This window comes from Rhodnius prolixus, unplaced genomic scaffold (assembly GCF_049639745.1).
Source record: "Rhodnius prolixus isolate KJV_2025 unplaced genomic scaffold, Rpr scaffold_6, whole genome shotgun sequence".
In the NCBI taxonomy this organism is placed as follows: Eukaryota; Metazoa; Arthropoda; class Insecta; order Hemiptera; family Reduviidae; genus Rhodnius; species Rhodnius prolixus.
In genome coordinates, this window is record NW_027411634.1 from 3,660,777 (window position 1) to 3,679,772 (window position 18,996).

The window sequence follows — 18,996 nt, forward strand, 5'->3', positions numbered from 1 at the left end:
CGACGAGAGATTTGGGAAACATGGTTTTTCCAGGATAGGTTTTGATCGAAAGTGATACCAAGGTTTTTCACAGAGGGACAATATTTTATTGGGGTATTGTAAAGGAAAAGATTAGGAAGAGGAGCCAATGATTTAAGGAGTGGGTTGGAGCCAATAACAATAGCTTTGGTCTTTTCTACATTCAGGGTAAGCTTATTTCAGCACAAATTATTCTACTCCTTAAGTTCTTCATCTTTGTTTTACTGTTTTTTTTGTTGTATTAAAAAAAAGGTGGAATTATTATTTAATTAGGTAATAAATACTAAAATTAGAAGTAAATATTTTCAGTTGTTTTTATGAGGTTAACTTGGCAGACGGAGAAATGTCCATTGTCTATAGTAGTGTTTATATGAGTATTTGAACTTTTGTTTGTATTTTGTAATTAAAACAAAATGCCTAAAAAGAGAATTATTCAAATAATAAATACTCCATTTAGATTATTAATATGGTTCTAGATGTGTGCCTTAAGGCATATGGCCTAGGCTCCTAGCCTACCCAATGAAACAAATCCGTTTATGGAGAGGTTTATGAAGTTATCCCTCTGAATCACCACCATTCCAAAAGACCTTAAATCTTGTATTGCACAAAGCAAGGGCATTCTTCTGGGATAGTGCTCGCGCTATCGACTCCTGTATATTCTGCAAATTCAGACTGTTGTTCCTGAGCCTGCTGAATGTTAATCAAGCGTTAAGCCCAAGGTTTCTAGTAAACAGCGCTGCACAATCCAAATTCTCACCCCCCCCCCAAAATTCAGCAACATATTCTCCAAAGGGGGAAGCAAAGAGATTCCAGGTTGTGTCCCAATTTAGTGAATAATTTAAAGGAGGCCCAAAAGTTAAACATGAATGTAACAATGTAAACTTCTTGAAACTAACTTATATCCTTCAAAACTCTGGGCAATTTGTTACACCAACTGGATAATAGCACGTCCCTTACCGCGCCTCCCCATTCAACCCTATTATATACGCAGATCTCTGCTCAAGTTCTCGATCAATATAACATCTTAGACTTTATCAATCTAAAACAATAATTGATTTAAGATATTGTATCAGTGTTTTTTTTTTTAATATTTCTGATTGGTTTTGGGTTATCATTCATCACCAGAAGTTGATTCTTCAGTTTGCTGAACAAAACTTAGTCGAAAAAATAACTAAACCGGAAATAGTTTTATTTAAAGTAGATATTAACATTGGAAATCCTTTAAGGGTGGCTGATCTGTCCAAAAAAGGGAAACGTAATGATTACATGACGTAATGACTCGCCTAACGTGAACACAAAACAGGAATCTGGTCGTTTACGATTGTTTGATTCTGATGATTTCTTGTTAGATTTCCTGTTAAGCTGGGGAAACTAGAGGGTTAGGAAGTGAGGAAATTTGATGCGTTGAAACTTGGACAAAGCGGAGGATCTTGCAGCTTCAGAACAAGGGAGATCCTTGGTGCAAGGTAGAGTTAGGCTCTTACAAAGTAAAGGTGTATTAGCGATAGATTCTGTAGATATTGGAAGCTTTTTTTTTGGCTGAGCCCCAAAGTTCTGTTCAGCATGTCCAGACAGGTTTGGTGGGTATCATGGTGTTGATAAGTTGTTTGTCGTCTAATGAAAGTTTCGATCGTTTGTCAAGAAGTCTAGAGGTGAAGTTTAAATCGTCTGTTTAGTTCTTTCTCTTTTAAGTCTGAGCACGTGGATTCCAGGTTTAGCCGTTTGTCCATGAAGAGTCCTAAGTACTTACCCCAATCGGTTGTGGGAGGAAGAGGAGTGAGGTTCAGGTAAACGAGAGGAAGAATAGTTCACCTTAGGGAGAATGCAATTTTAATTCGGAATTGAAAATTACTTTTCTTTTTTTTTTAATGATTTAAGGCACGTCAACATCTAAGTTTATTGGCGCCCGGAGCTTTTTCAGTGCACTGCCGGCCTCCGGACAGTGTTCTCTCGTTACAGACAACAGTGAGCTGTAAGAAGCTCATAGGAAGAGAAAATCTCCGCATTGGAATTCAGTATTCAGTAGTCTGGAGAATCTGTCAAGTTATCTAGCATGTTCTAGTCCCAGTTTTTTTTAGGGTGCCCTCAAAGACAACTATCCAGTACGCTAACCGCATAGCTAATCCCTTCCCTTAAAAAAAATAAATAAAAAAAATAAAAAAATAAAAATAAAAATAATAAAAATAAATTAATAAATTAATAAATTAATAAATTACTTTTAACGAGCATTATACAATGAAATGATACGTATTTACAGAAAAGTTATACTAAACCTTCATTACATAGCCGATTCTCTACATTGCCTATACATTTCGCCGTCCACTAAGCTTTATTAAAATCAATAAATTAAATTGCAATTTAGTAATAAAATTACAATTTTATTTAAATTAATTTAACAAAGAAATTTTATTCAACGTTTAGTTGTCATTAACATAATTATAGAAAGTGGGGTTGGTGGTGGAAATTAATTAATTACTAGTCACTCTGAAAACTACAGTTCAAGGAAACTAAAATAATGATTTATCAGACTTAGTAGATCTCAGAAATTTCACCTGAATCGTCAACTCTTATTGGGTAAACCATAATGATTTCCGTCATACAATGGGTGGTTCCGGTCTTATTAAAGGGTTATTATTCCTTTCTTAGCTCTGATGTTGGCAACCTCACATATACAACTAAAACATAACACCAGCACATTACAGTAAGAATCGAGTTAATAAAATAAACTATTATCTAAACCATTTTTGAAGCGCCTAACTTAATGTCTAAATAATGTTTACCCTTAAAACAACAACAACAACCTGAGTTGCTTGCAACAACGAACACTTGAATAATCTTGGTAGGATAAATATATTGCGAACAAATGAGTGTGTAAACATGTATTTGGGAGTAAGCAACATACGAAAACATAAATCAGATAAAGTAGCCAGATGTTAATGGAGGCCAACAACAAACTTAAAATGAAATTTATTTGATAAACACATCTAAAAAAAAATAAAGATGTATTAATAGAACTGCATCATTAAACAGACAAGAAAATGGAGAAGTGGGGGGAAGATCTGGACTTAATCTGCACACCTAGACTTTCTCTTGTTAAAGTTTCCCGCTTTCCTCGGGTAGTTACCAGATCTAATAAGCTTTATAGGATACTCAAGGGGGGCATTGTTTGCTCACGTAATGGCGCCTGCAGATCCTGTGAGGATATACTGAAGAAACTCCAATATACCTCTTCACAAAATCTAAGTTCTTCATTATCCCTGTTCAGGACAAAGTAAACGCAGGCAAACTGGACTGCAAGACTATTATTTCCTCTACTCTCACGTGACTCCAAAATGACTGTGACCAACAAACGCCTCCTCTACAAAGTAGTCATTAGGCCGATGTTGCTCTACGCCTGCTCCGCCTGGAGTCTGACTTGTAGTAGCAACATCAAACAACTTCAGATAACCCAAAACAAATTTCTCAGACTCGCAACAGACTCTCCACGACGTACTAGAATTGACTCACTCCACGAGACTGCGTTCATTATTCCCCGTGCACTCCTAAATCCAAAATCGTTTGCTGAAATTCCCTTCCAACCTAGACTGCCATCCCAATCCACTATGCCACGACATAGCCTCCTGCAGATCCTTCTACAACATACAGACACAGAAGACTAAAACATATCCTACTCTAACTCTCTACACTAGCTGCAGGTTTTTCCTCTCCTTTTTTCCCTGCATTCCAATCCTCCTCACCTAACTTTTCTCTTACTTCTCTTAGTTCAGAAGGTTGAAATGTATTGTACATTTATACTTCTATATTTATTTTATGTATATATTTATTATAATAAATATTTATTCTTCTTCTTCTGAGAGAGACAGAGTTTAAGAGTCCAGGATCTTAGGCCTTTTTTTTTTCTTTAAGGTTTTCCTTCGAGTCTGTTCGAACTACTGTTTTATATTACCTTGGCATTGGTTTCTAAGGAACTTAGTCTCGTCTTAGGCTAGGCGAGTGTTGCTACTGTTTTTATTTCCTGGACTACGAAGGTCCCAGAAGGAGGGATAGCAAAGGGTTTAGGCAATTAAGTAGGGCACTGACGAATAATTACTTACTCAGTACTCATCTCATGTACCTTGCGGTCCTAGTTGTTTGACAGAAATTTGCGCCATCCTATCTTTATCCAACAGGCAGCATTCCTGGACTTTGCCCCTTTCTCGACCGTTGATTTCTCTCTAACTGATCCTTCTTCTTCTCCTCCTGGAGGTCTCCTGCTGGAGTATCTATTCTCCATGGTTTTTGCTAGGTAACTGATCATATTTCATCCTGCTTAACCCTTCCACTCTCACTAAATATTGCCTCAAAGTGCTTGAAACTGGGGGATCTGCTCTATCAACTTTCCATTTACAGCGAATCCGCATCCTTTTCTTCGACCTTTGAAACCATCATGTAATGGACGAACAAAGATCTAATCAGATCGCGAATTCACTTCCTATTATGAACACAAAAGAGGAATCTGGTCGTTATTCGCTCGAGTGTTTCTCTATTCTTTCTCTCTCTCTATATTCTCTGTAGACAGGAAGCAAAATTAATCCTAAATAAAAAACAACAAAATGCAAATCCTCTATTTCAACGAGCATGTACAATCATACGAGTAAAATGTTATCTACAGAAAGGAAATAAAGTCTTAAGTAAGTTGTACACAGTTATAAATGAACATTAGTTACTTCCTGTCCTGTTTCTATAAAAGCCCCCGCTTATTTCTTCCGCAATGTATGAGATATATTTATGTGTATGTATGTCTGTGCACATGAATGTGTATATTTATGCGTTTATATTTATGTGTTTGCACATATAACGACCATGTCATAACTGGGTTATATTTTGCATTTCATGAATATTATATTCTAACTATAATAAAAAAATAATAATAGAATCACATACACACATATGGACAAACATAGCGACTTGATGCTAGCATAGAAAATAGAAAAGCACAAGCATGTTCAATTGACTATCTAAAAAAGTCATGAGTTTACGCAAGCAAATGTGTGCGGATTTATGGTGTTTTTGCCTGTTAAAACATGCATTAGGTTTTGCTTGTTTATTTTAATTTCCATATTTGAAGATATGTAAAGAGAAGTTTATACAACTTTTTCTACTTGTTTGCTTGTTATTGCTTGATTCGATCTTTTGCTTACTTCCGTTTTTTTTTTTTTTATAGTTAATCGTATTTGTATATTATTTTATTATAACTGACATTGAATTTAAATATCTCTATTTATTTTGTATATTTTGAGCCATGGAAAGAAGAGACATTGTACGCGAATGCAAGTTGAATATAGAATAGAGCTAACAAATAGTTCCGGTTTTCTGAATGAAAAAATTTTTTTTGGAGCAAACATGACTTCCTCTTACTCAAATTTAGGTAATTAAATTTCTTTGTAACTTGAAATTTCTACTTAAATTGATTTTTACTCAAATTTGAAATTTTGATTAACATTTGAACTAAATAGACGCTAAAAGACTCTTAGACGATAGATCAAAACACTCTCTAGACAACAAAACCCATCTGGGCGTATGGAATAGAGCTGTGGGGTTCAACCAAACGCTCCAATCTCCGAAAGGATTCAATCTCTTTCAATCTTAAAATACTTCGAACCATCGTAAACGCTCCATTTTATGTCTCCCATCCTGGGACTATACACACTGACCTTAACATTCCTTTTGTCGCTGAAAACACGATACAGAAATCTCCCACTTCAGCCTGCAATCTCTCATATAAATCCTCTAGCTCAAAAATCTTTCTTCTAGAACTCTTCCTGATAACCCGGACAAGGCGTCTTAAAAGACAGTGGCCTCGTGATCTCCTCTCAAGTGAAGAGAGTGACTAACCATATATTGTTTTGGAGTGTTACCACTGCGGTAACTTCTCCACTCGTTACCTAATCATTTATTACTCTATTGTTATAAGTGTTACTAAATAAAGTACGAAAACCCATTAGCTACAGAATTAAATAGCTGCACAATGTAGTTAGTTCATTATAATTGTTATTTACACAAGATAATGGAAATTCCACGAATCATGTGTTCATCAATATTAATTATTCCCTCTCTCTCTATTTTGCGATATCATTACCATTTGTTATTGCTTTCTATGTACTCAGCTAAAATTGTTTACAGTATAAAGACAAAATTAATAATATCCGTAATATATTAATTACAAATTACAATATTAATGGAAAATTATTCCTAGTATTGGAACTACGACAGTAGGAAATGATATTCACAAAACGTAACAATATTAACTAATAATGTCAGTAAAAGAAAAAAAAATACATTAACAACGGAAATAAATTTTGAAGTCTCGTGAAATTCAGATCGAGCGTGTGACAATAGGTTCCCCTTTATATGCCAAATCTGGTTACGTCTGCCCCTAGGAGAGCATTATTGTCTTTGAGGGCGCCCTAAAAAAAAACAAAAAAAACTGGAACTAGAACATGATAGATGACAGATTCTCCAGACTACTGACTACTGAATTCCAATGCGGAGATTCTGGGTTCGAATCCAGCTGCTAGGCCCTTAGATTTTCTCTTCTCTTAGGAGCTTCTGTTCTGTAACAGCTTACTGTCCGGTAAATGGACAGTGTTGTCTGTAACAGGAGAACAGAGCACAGTTAAAAAAAAAAAGAAGCTCAGGGCTCCCAAATAACCGTAAATGTTGACGCACATTAAATTAAAAAATAATAATAATAATAAAGATCATGCGAGCGTTCAAACAAATGTATTCTTGCGCATGACGAAGAAGGAATCACAGCGTACAAATAGCATTCTACAGTGAAGGTAATATTTGTGAAAGATAGAAACAGGATTAGACAGGATCTGAATATCATAATACAATTCGGGACAAGAGATGCAGACTTTGGAGTAGTTGGAGCGAAAGTACTATCTCAGAAGCTTAATATTAACAAGGTGTTGATTGAGCCGAAAGAGCGAGACACTGAGAGTGTCTGAGAGAGACAGAATAATGGTAAACTTGGCTAAGGCAATTTGAAAGGAACTAACGATCTTTCTCGTTTAAAGTTTACTTCCTTTAAAAACATCGTAAATTTCATTTCACTTTATCTAACAAATATAATTTATGCACTTGCATTATTTAACACGGCATCCAAATGCAGTTATGCACCTCCTCGCTGAAGGCATAGATAGAGGGCGGTCTTTTTAGTGTATCGGGTAAATCCTGAGTTCGCGACGTTCATTAGAAACAGAAAACGGGACGAGACCTATGCGTCACGGCACCGCAGCCACAAGAGGCTTATTGTGCCTTCCTCTTTTTGAGTCTAATAGATAGATAGATAGATTAAACTAGGGCGGCCTCAAGGCCTAACACCACTGAGGCCCCTTTGGATCTATTGTGGCTCCCCTCACTCTAAAGCTCACCCTCCAGACCTGTCCTTTTAATCATACTCTTAATGCTGGAGAGCGACTCTTGGGTAAAGCTCACAGGCCTTGGTTTTTCCTCCCCGAGAAGTTAACATCCTTAGCAACACGAGCCCCTCACACTGACACAACACGTGCAGTGCCGTATCCTCCTCTTCCTGACAGAACCTACAGAGGCTATTATCTGCCAGGCCCATGCGATGCATGTGTTTTATAAGCCTGCAGTGGCCTACAGTTAATAGGCCTGCAATCATCCTTATAGCCCCACGGCCTTGATGGATTAATTCTGCAGTCAGCTTTTGAGACTAATAGTCGAAACCTCTAAAACGGTTGAGGACTTTCCCTACTAGTTCTTTTTGCGCTACTATCTCCTTTGGTTCTCAAAGTACCTAAGGTTTCATAGCGCCATCGAGCAGCAGGTGAGAGGCCATTTCCTCCTCTCCCTGACAACGGTTCGGAGCTAGTAAGCCCCACCTTGAACCGTGAATAGGCCTGTGATCAGAGTAATCTGATTCCTACCCAAGCACAGAGTCTCTCCAGTTGTTTGTTCACGCAGCCAAGGCATCTTGGTCTTGTTGTGTTTAACCCCATGACACATCACCCAGTTCTTTACATACTCTCTCTCCAAATCCCAGTCTCTGAGAGCCGCACGCGAACCCTTGGTGATCCTCATCGTGCATGTTAAGATTGCATGTTCACTTTTGTACTGAGTGAGATAACAATTTTAGGAGACGTCTCTTACCTGTGCACAAGTATTAAAAGCATGCAGTACTTTAAAAGAAATCAACATGGTGTCACCATGAAGATTATTCGTGTAATAGCAAAAGATACTCTTGCGTAATCGAATAATTTCTTCCAGGGTCGTAATTTCTGGCTGCCTGACTTCCGTTCAAATTGTATCATTATACTAATATTAATTTCGCTGAACTATTCGCTTATCAACAACCGTGAGATGTCAAGGCCCTCCTACTTAAGAATTGTTAGAAATTGCAGTTTATAAAAACGTAGTATAAGTGTTCAGAATACGTGCTTTTATTTTAAAAAAGCTTGCTATAAATTTAAAATTTAAACAGAGCAAACCTGTCTTCTACTTGTCTGTAAAAAATCGAATACTACTTGGTATAGAATTTAATGTCCTCCTTCTTGGGCGAATGGATTGTGCTCCTGGTGTAAGGAGTACACGCACACACGGAGCTACACTTTAAGTAATCCTTGTCACAATCTTCCGGTGAGACAATTTTATCTTAAGGTCGTAAATTCTTCAATAGCCGACAGTTTCTTCCGTTTAGGGCGACACAATTTTGTGATATCCAATATAAGAGACGCCTCTTCAGAAAATTTATCATTAAACATTCCTGGTCCTTTCTCACCCTTTGAATTCAACACTCAACGTTTAAACTTATAAAAATTATATTGAACTTCCTTCAGGTATTGATTTGTGTCCTGTGTGGTCCTGTGGGCCATTTCCACTGATGAAGAGGCAAGAAAAGGAACTTGATTGGTTAACTTGACATCCTAACCAGCTTTTCCAGAATTCTATCGAATTCTTTGAAAGAAAGTGGAGCAATAGATCCAAAATAAGACTCAAGGAGATATGGAAAGCCCATAAGCTTCCCTAAGCAAGCTCTTAGTCTGACTGGGACGATCCTTCTGGCTTTTAGAATATTCCCAGATCTACTGTTTAGTCCACTTGTTAACTGGACACATTGTTTTAGTTGGTTATCACCAATTCAATGGCAGCCATCAATTGGCCACCAATCTGAGTGCGTTCGGAGCTCTTTTTCTCTACTGCCTGCCTTCGGACAGCAACCTCTCGTCACCAAAAAACACTTAATATCAACGGACTGTGAGCTGTAAAAAACGCTGAGAAAAAGAAAATCTAAAAATTGTACATATTTCTTCCAAGTCCCAATCAGGGCCGGATTTAGATGAAAAAAAGGCCCTAGGCTATTCCCACTTATGAGCCCCTTTCACCTCCCATTTTTAAGTTTTGTAAATTACATGAGAGATAATAAAATACATCACTACTGTGATATACTGTATATCAATATGTTAAATGAAACATGTTGTTATTGGTAGTACTAACCTTTATAAAAAATGTGGCATGGATAATAAATAAAAAAAAAAACAATTTGAATGTAGGCCCTTCTTCATCTTGAGGCCCTAGGCTGAAGCCTAGTTAGCCTATAGGAAAATCCGGCCCTGGTCCCACTAGATGACTTTAATTCCTGTCAGATTTCTTGAGTAAAGTAATCGCCCATTTTTTTTTTGGAGGCGGAGCTTAACGTCTAACTACCAATTAGGTATCGTGGAAGGGTGCGGAAGCTCCATACTTTACAGTAAACTATTTTTATAAACCCGCCCCTTGAATATTAAAAATAATAATACACGTTGATTTTCAACAAAAATTTTTAAACTTAGAGGCCACCAAAATATAAGTAAAGTAATCGCCCATTTTTTCAGGCGGGGCTTAACGTCCAACTACCATCTAGATGTCGTGGACGGAGGCGACTAACAAACATACTTTACTGTAAATTATTTTTATTAACCATTAAATAAAATCCAAGGCCTAAGACCGGGAATCGAACCCACTAACCAACAATACATCTTAGCTTTGCGGGTCTAGCCTATAACCGCCTAACATACTTTACTATAAATTTCTCATATTAACCATTAAATAGAATCCAAGACCTAGACCGGGAATCGAATCCACTAACCAACAATACATCTTAGCATTGCGGGTCTCTACTCTTACCGCTCGGCTACCGTGGCGCCCCCATCAAAATATATCTAAATTGATTTTTCCTAGAAAACTAATTTAACAAATCGGATATAAATATAAAATACTACCATTTTAATGCAGCGACAGAATGTAATTCTACCAGAAAAAGCTGAACAACTTTTTGTCAAAATGTCCCCCTTAAGTTGAAAAAGCTCTTCTTTATATTATGTACTGAAATAGAATAAAGGATATCTAGATTGCTTACTAGTACGTAAATATATATATATATAAATAATAATAATAATAATAATAATAATGTAAAATAAAGAAGCGAAAACATGCTTGTGTGTGTGAGTGTGTTCTCACGTCAACGTTTGGATATGCTTGAAAGTGACGTAACAAAGACCGGGGACTTTCTCATCACACGTCACCATGGCGACCATTGGATGTAACCTGTTCTACATGTACGAGTTAGATACGTACCTTTTCAAAAGCCATATAGCCCAATAGTTGTCCTGTATATTAACTTGCAAATTTTCTCTTCCATCCAATCAATAAAAGAGGACAGAAAAAAGGAGAAAGACGGAGAGGTATAGCACGTACATCCGGTGAAAAATCTACACGATTTCAAGTTTTCCTGTTTTGCAAAATAAAATAATGTAAAAAAATTGCAATTTAGAATTGTCAGTGTTTAAAAATTTAAAAATGGGAATCCCAGTAATGTTTTAATTTAATTAATTTTTTAAAGTAAATAATAATAAAGGTAAAGAGCCCTAATTAGGTTGTTAGTCAAATTAACAGCCCTTCCTCACTTTATAAATAAATTTAAAATAAAATAATAATTATACATGTACAACATGAACGAACTTTTAGTTCATTATAAATTCTTTATTGAAATCCATAAGGGCGAGTTACCTAAACTTTCATGATTTTTACCTGTACCAATGTTTTTTTGGTTTGAGTGCTGTGATGAAACGGTCATGATGAAAACATTGGAATTCATCAAGACAGTGATAATTTTCGAGAACTGATGACTGATAGGTTGTGCAAAAAATAAATCTAATAGGAACACCCCCACATGATTAGCTTTCTGCTTTAAATTTTCCAGATTCTAACTTACGTACTTCTAACTTTAAAGTTTTAAATCATAAAACATTTAAGGGAGCTTTCAAAGGCGCCGATTCACGCCATGAAGTTCTTTATCATAAAAATGCCTTCACGAAAACTTAACTCTTATTTGGAACAGTCCTGTGGGATTGAATTTAATCCAAGATTGTTTCCCCCCAAAAAACTAAGCTCATCCAATTTCTTTTCGTACAGGGAAAGATGAATTAAAGTTCACAAGGTATTGTTGTCGCTTTCTTTGGGTAAACCGTAGGATAGAAGTGGACCAGCCACTTCTTTAGAGATCTTGGCGTACAGCGGGCAACCCAGAATAACTCTTATATGTAGTCGTTATTTAGATTCAATGAAGTCACAGGTTCATACTGTGTGACATGATTGCCAAGTGATTTAGAGGCGCGGCCAGCAAAGCAAAGATGTATTGTTGGTTAGTGGATTCGATTCCCCCGGTCTAATATAAGAAATTTATAGTAATGTACATATGTTAGGCGGTTATAGGCTAGACCCGCAAAGCTAAGATGTATTGTTGGTTAGTGGTTTCGATTCCCGGTCTAGGTCTTGTATTCTATTTAATGGTTAATATGAGAAATTTATAGTAAAGTATGTTAGGCGGTTATAGGCTAGACCCGCAAAGCTAAGATGTATTGTTGGTTAGTGGATTCGATTTCCACGGTCTAGGTCTTGTTTAAGAGCATTTTTATCGAAACTTAGTTTATTTTTATAAATTTCTCTAACGTGCCAAGTTTTTAGTGTTCTTTTTCTAGAATAAACAGGAAAGATGTTCATAAAAAAAGTTTTATTCCTTCATAAATTAAAAAAAAAACAACCTGAAATAGAATTTTAAAAATGTGAACATAGGAACTTAGCTCTTCTGTTACATAGAGAGGGAGGAATGCACGTTACATTTTTATTAGCGTTCCTAAATTATTATTACCAGTAAACAAATGAAAAATTACTCGCCTGCAGGAAGTTGTAAAACTGCAGAATGAAAACTATTTCCAATGAAATACAACTCAAGTGCGAAGGGAGTTGTGGTGAATACAGTTTTATCCGGATGAGTCATTTTTTTCTTTTTTAGCTTGGGAAATAGATTGTTTTCTGGTTTAATGGGAAAATCTAAAAGGAAAAGCTAATTGTAAAATAAACTAGAGAATAACTTGTTTTTTTTACAGAGAAGGGATTAATCTCAGTGTACTTGGATGCCTACGCGGAGATCGCGGGTTCGAATCCCGGTAATGGCCCTTAGATACTCGTCTCTTCCTAGGAGCTTTTTCCAGTAATGGACTGTGCGGACTTGAGGTTCTCGAACTTATTTCGTCTACCGCCCATTTTGAGGATCGAATTATTTTCTAGCGCCCCTAAAATTGTTAACTTTTCCACATCTTCAAAATCACAATCGTAACCATTACTTTAATTTAATTGATAGCCTGCCATATGAGTTTTATCCTGTTTTTGAGTTCGAACTTACATTTTAAATGAGACTGTTCTAATCAGAGCAATAAAACCCAACTATATAAATAATATTCAGAAAAACTTTTATTCAAATTAAAACAAACATTTTAATTTAAATTTTAAAACTAATCTAATGTGAAGAATGAATCTGATGATTTTTAACAAGTTTGGAAGTTTGGTTAATATCAGGCTCGAATTTACTCAAAAACAGCGGTGAGTCATCGCGTTCGGTAACATGTAAACGACTTCTCTTTCTAGTTAGCAGCGTTGCCACTGCGCACTAAAATCCACGTTCACCACAAATATGGCGATGGGAATGCTATCAAAAAATCGTTGAATAAATCGACCAGAATCCAGATTGACTTTTTGTAACCAAAATTATCGAAAAAAACGACGAAATAATCGAAATAATAATAAATTTTGTTTTAAAATATTATAAAAAAAAACACAAATCAGCTATTAACCCCTCTAAACCTATTCAACATTCTTAATTTTCTCTGGGCCTTTTACCAGAGATTATCGCCCACTTTGAGAAAGACTGGTGTAGACTAAAACGAGTGAACGCTGCCCTTTAGGCCGGAAGGCGCCTTAAATTAAAAATAATTATAAAACAAAATATTAGTAACAATAATATTCATGTTATTACTTTATAATGATAAAAATAAAAAATAAAAAAGGGAATAAGCTATTTTCTCTTGATGTAGATTCATATTAAGGGGACAAAAAAGGAAGAGCCACTCTATGTGAGGGATCCCTCCATATATGTATGAGTTCGTAGAAGTATGTACACGTAAGTGGAGTACACAAGATACTTGGGAGATATGAGAAAGGGTACATAAGATCCTTAACAATATAGAGAGAGACCAGGAAATTCTATTAAGGACTATAACAGAATGGTCTCCCGATCCCGCAGGGAATACCTCAGGTTACCAGGTTACCCGACCTGTACTGTTTCCTGAACTAAATGAATTGATTTCTTACACCGATGTGCCCCCGGCCCCACAGTATGTTCATTACTTATTAAGTTATATTATTTTTATTGTAGATACTTTGAACAGAATACTAATTGGTAGTTGGATGTTAAGCCCCCGTCTGAACAAAAAAAGAATCAATACGTGATTATTTGATAACAAATTAAATATAATATCCAGCACTGCCAACCTAACCACATTTTGAAGCAATTATCTCCGCTTGAAAAGGGAAATTTATTTTTATTAAATAAAAGCGATGAATAGTGCTCAATTTGGTATTACTTGTTAAAGGAAATACCATTCATTAAAAGGGAAGCCAATTGGAAGTTGGTACTAAGGTTTCAGTTTCATTAAAATAAATTCCGTATACATCGGCCCTGTTTGAAAATATTATTTCTCCTTATTCTATTATTAAATAATTGTAGTATAATTCCAAAACCATTTGTTGGAAATTTGATCCATTGCTTCTCTTAATGAGCATTTGGTAAACCTTGCTATTCGTACACGTGTCAGTAGGCTGTTGGCTAAATTAATTAACCCTTTCTAGAACATTTTTTTTTTCCTCAATTTAAATTGATTTCTGAATTAAAATTAATCGAATCACTAATTGATTAGTTGAACTAATCATATCGTTACGAATTGATGCATTATTTTTATGAAGATCCAATAGTTTTGATATCCTAATTAGTTTTAGCTAGTTTACTAAAAACGGAAGAATATCTTTGATTTTTTTTTTTTTTTTTCTCCAGCGTAGTACTCATGTTTATTGTAACCTTTTCCAGTTTTGGACTTTCAACCATCATTAGAGGTTAGATTAAGCTACCATTCCTGAATTTGGGAAACTGTATGATAACGTGGGAACTCTGAATTAGCCGAACTTTGAATTTCCCACTTTGAGAAAGACTGGTGTAGACTATAAAGAGGAGAACGGTGCCCCTTTTTAGGCACTGAAAAAAAGCTCCGGACGCCAATGATCTCAGATGGGCCAGCCATTATATCACAGTTCCTGTTTCCTTGTCTTCCAGTGACAGAATATGGTACAATTTTTCTTTCACTAGATCCATGCGATGCGTATGTGTTTCTTAAGCTATTATTGGCCAGTGGAAATGCCATACGATCGACCTAATAGTTACTTCGCGGAAGTAATGCCCGCGAATACGTTTAGACGTGTAGCCGCTAATAAACTTTTTATCCTCTAATCTGGGACTTTCCTTCAACCACACCTGCGGGGGGGGGGGGTTTAGGTCCTGTGGGAACTGTTCAGGAACCTCTCAAAGGAACAAACGAGCATTCTAATGACCAGACATCAACATTAGAAAGAGTATTTAGGCTAGCACCCAATTCTGCTCAGTATTTCCAAACAGTCCCGCACTAGCCTGCTGCCAAAGTTTTACCAAAAAGATGACCTTAATTTTGGGATTGGATGGTTCTTTTCTGTAATTCTTGTGCCTTCCCCCCCCCTATTTAAGGTAAATTAATTTCTGAAGAATCTTTTGTTAAATTAAATTAAATTTTTCTAAATTTCACCACGTCTTTACATTTTTTTTACAAATTTTTTATTTTTTTTATCGTAGAGACAGGGCCTACTCAATAAACGATGTATTCAGTTCTGACGTAACAACTTATACAATGCCGCCAGCTGGTCTGATTTTAACAAATAAATTGGATTAGATAACAAACAAACAAAACAAAACAAAAATGGCGAATAGATTGCGTAATAACAAAGCGCGTAGAATTTCAGGCTAAATCTGATTATGACTGGATTACCTAAAAATCTTTGTTTGATTTAAAGTTGAATTAAAGAAATAAAATGTTTAATAAAATTACCTATAAATAAATAAAATATAAAGTGCAAACACTGATTCAATTTCCTCTTTTTTAAAATTCTTAAATACTGACCTTGGTATTCAGGAAGTCTTAAATGAGATTTTTCAAAAAAAGTCTCGCAAAAAATTGGAACGCCCATTTAGTACAAAGATCCTTCATGTTTTTGGAAATTTTCTTAACACTTTTAACGAATACATTTAACCCTTTTTAATCATCATTATAAGTGTTTATGCCGTAAATGGAACGTTAGAGGAAACATTATTTATCTAACAATTTTTCTTGGAGCAGCCTTAAATCAAATATCTCTGTGAGGAGGGCGGAAATGTTTCGAATAGAAGTTCTAGAAAGACACGTTAGCAATGTGCATACCAAGATTAAATTAAATCTTTTGAGTCGTTATAAAAAAAAAGAAGGCCCCTCCGCAAAAAATAAAGTAAAAATATTTTCGTTATTTGTCATTTTTTGACAAAAAAATTGTGAACACATTTTTGAATTAAAAAAAGATATTTCGAAAAAAAAAATTCAGTTTCGAAAATTTTCTCCCAATATTTTCCTCACGAGAAAGTAAAAAAAAAATTGTTTCGAAAAAACATTTTTTAAAAGTGAAAAACCTGTTTAGTAAAATTGCTGCTTTTGGTTGCAAGAACTGTTGAATTTTCACTTTCCCAGAGAGGTACCCAAAACCAGACTTAAGTTTTCCAATTTTTTCTTTTTTAAATATTCTTCATAAATTTCTTCAGGAAATTTTCTAAAAACCTTTTTGTGTGTGGGTATGTTTTTCACAAGACCTGAAAACTTATTTCCCGGTGATAATTCGATATTGAAAATAGGAGTACGTCGCATTTCTGTAAATAAATGAAAGTAAAAAATGAAATGACAACCTTTCTACGAGTCTTTCTAGAACCTTTTCAATATATTTTGATCACCCATCACTAAATAAATCCAGTAAAAACTCAACGTTGAATTTTTAAGTGAAGATCTATTTTTTAATTTAATCCAAATTTAAGTAATTAAATTTTTATAATACAACTTGTGGGTGGGCGCCATGATTTTAGTCTTTGTAATTAGTAAAGTCATAATAGATAGTTTACCGGAGGAGTAACAAGTAATACTTTTCAACTTGCAAAGTGTTACCAGCTCACGGGAAACACTGATAAATGAGGAATGAAACACATCCTCTCTATCCACAATGAGTATCTAAGTCGATTCAAAAAGTTAAAAAAAGATGGTTAAATTAATGTAGTATTCGCCTATTGTAGTGACAAGTCAAACTAAGGTTGGTACAATACAAGGTAAAAGTGGAGATTTACTGTAACGTGTGCATAAGTTTGAAATAATTACTCACAAATTAACTGAGCAATATAGCCTTACTTGGGATCTTACTAGTCCAGCAACGTCCTACAAAACAAGGTCCTACCAGAGGTGGAATTAGCAAAGGTGAAAAAGAAGTATCTCAAATTACTTCCTTCACCAACATGAAGATGTGCAGTAGGTTACCTTTAATGCTATACAAAATAAGTTCAAAATGAGTTTAATAAGGTAAACCTATATAAGTCTTGAGAGTTACCAACAGGGTTCAATATTCGTGTAAGGTAATCTCATATAAGTCTGGTGAGTCGTCAACATGGTTAAACATTCGTGGAAAGTAGTTCTATATAAGTCATGAGAGTCACACATGGTTGTATATGAGTCTAAAATGGACCTACATATGTCTAGTGAGTCGCCAACATGGTTAAATGTGAGTGTAAGATCCTAGTCCTATATAAATCTTGAGAGTTATCAACATGGTTAAATGTGTGTGTAAGATCCTAGTCCTATATAAGTCTTGAGAGTCACCAACATGGTTAAATGTGTGTGTAAGATAATCCTATATAAGACTGGTAAGTCGTCAACATGGTTGAATATTCGTGGAAGGTGGACCTGTGTAAGTCTTGAGAGTCACCAACATGGTTAAATGTGTGTGTAAGATCCTAGTCCTATATAAGGCTTGAGAGTTACCAACATGGTTAAATGTGAGTGTAAGATAATCCTATATAAGACTGGTGAGTCGTCGACATGGTTGAATATTCGTGGAAGGTGGACCTATATAAGTCTTGAGAGTCACCAAAATGGTTAAATGTGAGTGTAGGATACTTCTATAAAACTCTAGTCCCTAGTGAGTCGTCAACATGGTTAAACATGAATGTAAGATAGTCCTATATAAGTCTAGTGAGTCGTCAACATGGTTTTAAATGTGAATGTAGAAATTCCATTTATGTTTACAGAAATTGCCGCTAGAGTTCTCCACCGGATAGAGTGTAAAGTAAGCTTACCTCCTATTTAATGGCGGCTATCAAGCTTATTTTTCTTTTATCCATTTCACGATTAAACAATACAAATTATGAAGTTTTTTGATTCTGTTAACTATAATTGTGTAAAACATGAAGTATTATTCTAAAAGAAATATTATTTATCGTATTTTTAAAGGGATTTTTTTTTCTGGCTTTATTCGAAAGTTTATCAAATACCTATGGGAGAAATGTTGTCAAAAATTTTTTAAATTAATTATTTCATTAAAATTATTGAGTTCAAAGTATTGGCCAATCACAATGCAGAGAGTGGGCGGGTCATGCCCACCTCTAGAGTAATCACGCCCACCTCTGTGTAGTCACGCCCATCTCTAGTGTAATCACGCCCCACACAATGAAAACGAGTCATGGGCTCATCAAAGCGTATTAACAATAGTGTTTCAATACCTTTCACTCATTTTTATATTACTTTCATTATTTTCTCATATTTTAATAACTTTTTTGCGATTTTAGAAATAAGATTATTCTTACGAGAATACTGTGAAATAAATAAATGCTAAAAAATTATTTGAATAAATATCATTCTCAATTTTCAAGAAATTTTTTATTAAGTTAAGATCGTTTTCGAACAGTTTTCGCCAATATTCGACAGTTTCACTTTACTTTCTCATGAAAAGAAGCTCATCTGAAAACTCACAAGACTTTTTCTTACCATAATTTACGAATATCATTGAATTTTCTTGCAATAGAATTGCATGCACAAATAGGAGAAAATATCCATTCAAAAGTAAGTTGATAGAATGCGACACATACCCTCTGGACGAAACTGTTAATTGAGATAATATTACAAACCAAACTGACATTTAAGCTTCAGTACGCCATTAGATTTAAATTAATGATTTAATTGTATTTTTAATCAGTGTCCATCTCTGAATATCATTGGATTATGAAAGTTAATAATGTAAAAACAGTAACACAAAAAGACAAACTTTCGGACATGTATGAACTAACGCCCTATATTTCATTCGAATAAGTGAAATGTGTCATTTTATATTCGGATGTTGCAAAGTAACGCGCTTACAAAACAACACAACCCACAATTTCTCCAATATGTGTTATTTTTCCCGACGTCTATATGCTAAGGTACATAGAAAATACACTGTGACAACTGGATAACA

General features: G+C 35.1%; 1 protein-coding gene across 1 annotated transcript in view; it reads right to left on the reverse strand.

Moving 5' to 3' along the window:
- Window positions 1–18,996, reverse strand: part of LOC141461337 (uncharacterized) — a 219,519-nt gene that overhangs the window by 195,347 nt on the left and 5,176 nt on the right. The gene's annotated exons all lie outside the window — the stretch shown is intronic.